We start from the raw sequence: 6,177 nt of genomic DNA on the forward strand, positions 1-6,177 counted from the left end.
GGAAGAAAGCCATTCCTTAAAGGACGAAATACAGCCTTGAAATGCCAGCTGTGGACAACTGCAAACTGGAAGAAACTCTTTGGACCAAAGAGTCCAAATTTGAAATCTTTGGTTCACCACGCAGCGTGTTTGTATGCTGTCGAGTTGGTGACACCAACTGCCAAACATGGAGGAGGAAGTGTGATGGTCTGAGTTTTTTTTTGCTGGAGGCAGAGTTGTTGACTGGCACAAAGTGACTGGCATTCTGAATCAGAAGGGTTACCATTACCACAGTCTGGCTGTAATATCAGCCAAAGGTGCACTTTCATGAATCAAACATTTGAATATAATTTTGTACACTTAATGATTCCTAAAGGTAAAGTACAATTGTATTTTAAGTAGCCCTGCAGTGTCAAATTGTTGGAGTCCTCCATTCAGTCCCATTGCTATAGGGCCAGTTTCTAGAAATCTTCAAAGGTAGCAATGAGCAGGGCTGACTTAACCATTATATAAATAAGCATGTGTTTAGAGCATCATGGGAAGGGGGGCACCACAGAAATTTTCCATTGCCGGATTTACCATTGACCAAATGGTGCACATTCCACACAATGAACCAAATTCCACAGAAAGGGGCTCCCACATTCAATGAAAAAATTATAGCACAGGTGCATCTCAATAAATTATAATATCATCAAAAAGTTAATTTATTTCAGTAATTCAATTCAAAAAGTGAAATAGATATATAGATTTATTAAACACAGTGATATATTTCAAGCATTTAGTTCTTTTCACTTTTCTGATTATGGCCTGCTGGTAATGAAAACTCAAAATTCAGTATCTCAGAAAATTAGAATATTGCATAAGACCAATAAAAAATGATTTTTAATACAGAAATGTTGGCCTACTGAAAAGTATGTCCATGTATGCACTCAATACTTGGTCGGGTCTCCTTTTGCATGAATTACTGCATCAATGCAGCGTGGCATGGAGGTGATCACCCTGTGGCACTGCTGAGGTGTTATGGAAGCCCAGAATGCTTTGATCGCGGCCTTCAGCTCATCTGCATTGTTGGCTCTGGTGTCTCTCATCTTCCTCTTGATAGATTCTCTACAACAACAACAACATTTATTTATATAGCACATTTTCATACAAACAGCTCAAAGTGCTTTACATAATAAAGAATAGAAAAATAAAAGACACAATAAGAAAACAAAATAAATCAACATTAATTAACATCGAATAAGAGTAAGGTCCAATGGCCAAGGGGGACAGAAAAAACAAAAAAAAACTCCAGACAGCTGGAGAAAAAAATAAAATCTGTAGGGACTCAAGACCATGAGACCGCCCAGTCCCCTCTGGGCATTCTACCTAACATAAATGAAACAGTCCTCTTTGGATTTAGGGTTCTCACGGAAGGGCTTAATGATGATGGTCACGTAGATTTCTGCCTTTTAATCCATCCATCATTGTTGGAGCATCATGAAGCTTTGAGTAGGTGGAGGTGGCACAGGCCACCACCACAAAGAAACCGGAAAAAGAAACAGAAGAGAGAGTAGGGGTCAGTACGGATTTTAGAGCCACCATGAATAGTTATTATTAAAGACACAGTAAGACACTTCTGACGTTGTCTCTGGTTCAAGAGTGGCTTGACACAAGGAATGCTGTGACAGTTGTAGCCCATGTCCCGGATACACATGTCTGTGTGTGGTGGCTCTTGAAGCACTGACTCCAGTCGCAGTCCACTCCTTGGGAATCTCCCCCAAATGGGCCGTGCTTCACAATCCTCTCAAGGCTGCCGTTATCCCTGTTGCTTGTGCACCTTTTTCTGCTCTCACGTTTTTTCCTTCCACTCAACTTTCCATTAATATGTTTGGATGCACCACTCTTTGAACAGTCAGCTTCTTTAGCAATAACCTTTTGTGGCTTCCCATCCTTGTGGAGAGAGGGGCTCAATGACTGTCTTCTGGATAACTGTCAAGTCAGCAGTCTTCCCCATGATGGTGTGGCCTACTGAACCAGACAGAGAGACCATTTAAAGGCTCAGGACACCTTTGCAGGTGTTTTGGATTAATTAGCTGAGTGGAGTGCAACACCAGGAGTCTACAATAGTGAACTTTTTCAAAATATTCTAGTTTTCTGAGATACTGAATTTAGGGTTTTCATTACCTGTAGGCCATAATCAGCAAAATAAAAAAATAAATAAATGCTTGAAATATATCACTCTGTGTGTAATGGATCTATATAATATATGAGTTTTACTTTTTGAATTGAATTACTGAAAAAAATTAACTATTCCAATATTCTAATTTATTGAGATGCACTTATATACTATAATAAAATAGTAATGATTAGCCAACTCGCGGCGTACCATACGGCGCATAATCAGGCCGGTTTTTTAATGATTTTTAAGCACAGGGAGAAAATTAACATGTGAAAAATCGGTAATGTAATAAATCAGCAAGAAAAGCAACGTTGTAACAATGCACGGAATGAACCAACACACAATCGTCCGTGACTGAAAACTGGCGGACCGCCATCGCGCCCTGCCTGCTCATGTGCCCACCTCTAACTTGGCACTTGAGTCATTGTCGTCCTTGCACAGACAACATGCACCTGTGACTCACGTAGACTTTTCATTGCTCTGTGTGGTTTTGGTTGCTTTTTTATATATAATCCACCAAGACACCCTACCATGGTAGCAGCGCAAATTGCTGTATGTAGCGTGTAAAACAGTTTGCTATGGTGCACGCGGACGTGCGTCGTAACCGAAAACTCGTTTTTTGAAGACTTCTTACTTCATTGTGTTTTAACCTCAGCTGTAAAGGATTGTTTTAAGGATCCCATGGGATACCCCTCACAAACCGTTTTACACGCTGCATATGGCAATTCACCTCCGCGAGAAACATGCCTTTATGAACAGTCAACGTGGCTCAGAATTGCATGTGGCCTCTACGACAGACGAATTTAAACAATGCCGTTTTTCTGTGTCGTCGCGTCCGAGTTGGTGGGCGTGGCTCTGCAAGTTGTCGTCGTATCCAATGGTATTGGAGTTGGTGTGCATGCGCCATAGGTGTCTTACTTGTCGGCGGCTTAGAAAATCCACACTCTTCCGCCGTGCTTTCCATAGGTGTCTTGCCTTAGTGAATTATATATATAGATAGTGGTTAATGATATTCATTAATCTTTGGAATATAACAAAATTAGAATCAGAAAACTGTAAGATTAGTTTTGAGGATCTGATCAAAGTCTCTGCAGTTAGTAAGGGAAAACTTTTCAAATATAAATAAAGTGGAAGACGTATGCAAAAATAAACATTATTTTCCATCTTACTGAAAGTTACGTTTCATTTCGAAAAAGAAAATTTTATTTTACGGTTTATTATTGTTTATATTTTGAATTTGATATATATGGGGGCACCACAATCTTTTAAGCACTTAGGGTCTCTAAAGCTGTTAATTCAGCCCTGGCCATGAGTGTTTTATTAAGACTGAGACAGACTGTATGAGGTGAGTCAATTCACTTGTCTGCACTATAGGATGAATTATATGGTCCACTTGATGATTGTAAATCGCTTTGGTTAAAGGATGAGTGAATAGAATTTTATTTCCAGGAACCCATTCAAAAATATCGAGGAGTAATATTACATAATCCATAGATCTAATCTTTATCTTGTATATTTATATCTAGGTGCCTTATCTGTGAAGCAATTGGCTGAGCCTCTGCCTCTAGTTGCTCCTTTTGCCCCTGAGCCCTCCATCCTCCATCCTTTCCCTAAGGGACACAGCTTATGTAGTAGTCACATGGTGTGAGACAGAGGAGATAAAAAGAAAGGCAACTGATGGTACAGTCGCTCTGTCATTATGTACTTTGTACCTGTGCATCACAAACCAAATTGAGCTTTCTTGTGCTCTAATGTTTCTAGTGAATGGTACTTAACTGTTTGTTTGTTTTTTTTATTATTAACAATCCTTCTTCTTTAAATAGTTAATAAACAATGATTGCTTTTCTTATGTCTTGATGCTTTTTTTGAAGTCAGCTCATCCGGATCACTTTGCCAACCAGAGGAAGTGTGCCACACTGCAGTCCTCACATTACAATATTTAAACAACAATTCAACCAAAAATACGACTGATGCTTTTCCAACACAGAATTAGGTTGACATTCAGTCATAGTCAGCTCTTAAAGCCTCACCCCTACCCAATACGGGAGCTCTGAACCACACAGCAAAAAATATTATGGGATAACCTCTATCCCGTACATACGTGAAAATCTACTCTGTATAAATAAAATCCTAAGCCTAAAAGTGCAACAGTTTTGTGTGATGTTTTTATGTCATTTTTTTGTCACGCTTTAAATCTGGCTTATTTTAAAACCTACATATATAAGTTTGGTATCATTCTTTTCAGACTTTAATGTGATGTTAGATTTTCAGATTTTTATTCTATTTTTAAATTATAAACTATAAAATGTCAAGAAATCACCTCCTGCGAAACAAGACTTTGTGCCAAAACATTTAACTACACCGGAAATAAAAGACAAAGAGTAGATGACAAAGACAGCAGCTGTACAGGCTTTTAAATGTTTGAAGCATCGCGCGAGATGCACATCATGTGGCACGGCAGCAGCGGCAAGCCAGCAGCTGATCGAGGAAAAAAGGAGGTAAAAAATACAATTTGTTTCCCACTGTATCACCGTTTAAGAGGGGGTTTCGGAGGAGCGACCGCATCTCCTTGGGGTGCGTACAGCCCCCCTCTTCACAACGCCAGTGGCAGAGACGCGAAGTGGCTGGCGTGTAGCACAGGTCAAGGGGGTTGGCGAACAAAGCGAACAGGGGGTAACCCCCTAGTATCCCATACATACGTGAAAATATCTTCTTTGTACGAGATGTTTTCATGTATGTGTGGGATAACTCTACGTACGTACAAGATATTTTCACGTATGTACGGGGTAACTGTAATCTCGCACTTATGTGAAAGTATCTCATATATATCTTCAAACATCTCACGCATAATGTAAAAGTATCCCATATGTACATAAAAACATCTCATACATATGTAAAAGTGTCCCGTACATACAAGATATTTTCACGTACGTACGAAATTAGGGCTATCTAATCATTTTTTTCATTATGCGGTTCAGAGCTTCTGTAACCCAGTTCAGAGAGGTGTGTGGGCAAAAGACTCAGAAAATAATTTCTCATTGTTGTGATTAGGTGTACACAAGACAGCAACAAGTGGTAAAGGTCTTTAAAAGACCCATAAAACCTGGCCTTCCTCACAAAGATATGTCTCACAATGGCACCTTAACCCCAAATGCTACAGACAGGCTTTGGCTTGTAAAGGCCCTAAATGTGGGGTTTGGCACAATAGATTCAGAGCCTGAAACCCTGATTGTTTTGTCCATTGCATTTGATGAAGCCTTTATGTCAGTGCATGAATATGCATGACATCCCAAGGGGCACCATACCCCCCAGGTTCTTCTATTTTCTATATGTGTAAGAATGCGCATGAAGCTCATAGAAGGTGACTGAAAACCTGATACCTGCAAGTCCTAAAATAAGCCCCTGCTCTGCCCCCATAGCCTGCGGCCCTGTGTCAGTTAAGGCCGGGGTAAAAGTTTGGGGACCCTACTGCTACGCAAGCAGTGTACCAACTATACTTGTGGCAGTACTCTATGTAAATCTGGAGGATTCCACCAGATGGCCATGTGAGAAATGATCACGGTGAGAAAAAAAATGTCCGGTTGGAAAAAAATTAAAATGGCAACAGCGACACAAAATATGGTATGTAATGGGGAATATGTGACGCTTGCATTGCCTATGAGAGAAATGGATGAAGAAAACTACCATGAACAGGGACCTCTTAACTCATTTGCATGCTGAGCATATGGGCCCCATGCTAATCTATGTATGTTGTAACTTGCTGAGTGGTTGTGTAGGTAGGGGCCCCAGTGCACTGCTTTGCCTGGGGGACTATAATGCTGTTAAGATGGCCCTGCTTGTCAGCATTCATGTTTGGTGGTTTGCTTCACCTCATCGAACCGTTCATCAAACGTCGCCGCACGCATATTGATACTGTTAGAGGTGCAAACCTGCCGTCAGATGTTGATAGTAAACAACGAGGCTGACGTCACGTGCTTGAACTTTAACACTTACACACGCGTCACCGGCATCGCGCACGCGTCGCGTTGATTTCTAAC

The sequence above is a fragment of the Polypterus senegalus genome, chromosome 10, assembly GCF_016835505.1.
Source record: "Polypterus senegalus isolate Bchr_013 chromosome 10, ASM1683550v1, whole genome shotgun sequence".
NCBI lineage: Eukaryota > Metazoa > Chordata > Cladistia > Polypteriformes > Polypteridae > Polypterus > Polypterus senegalus.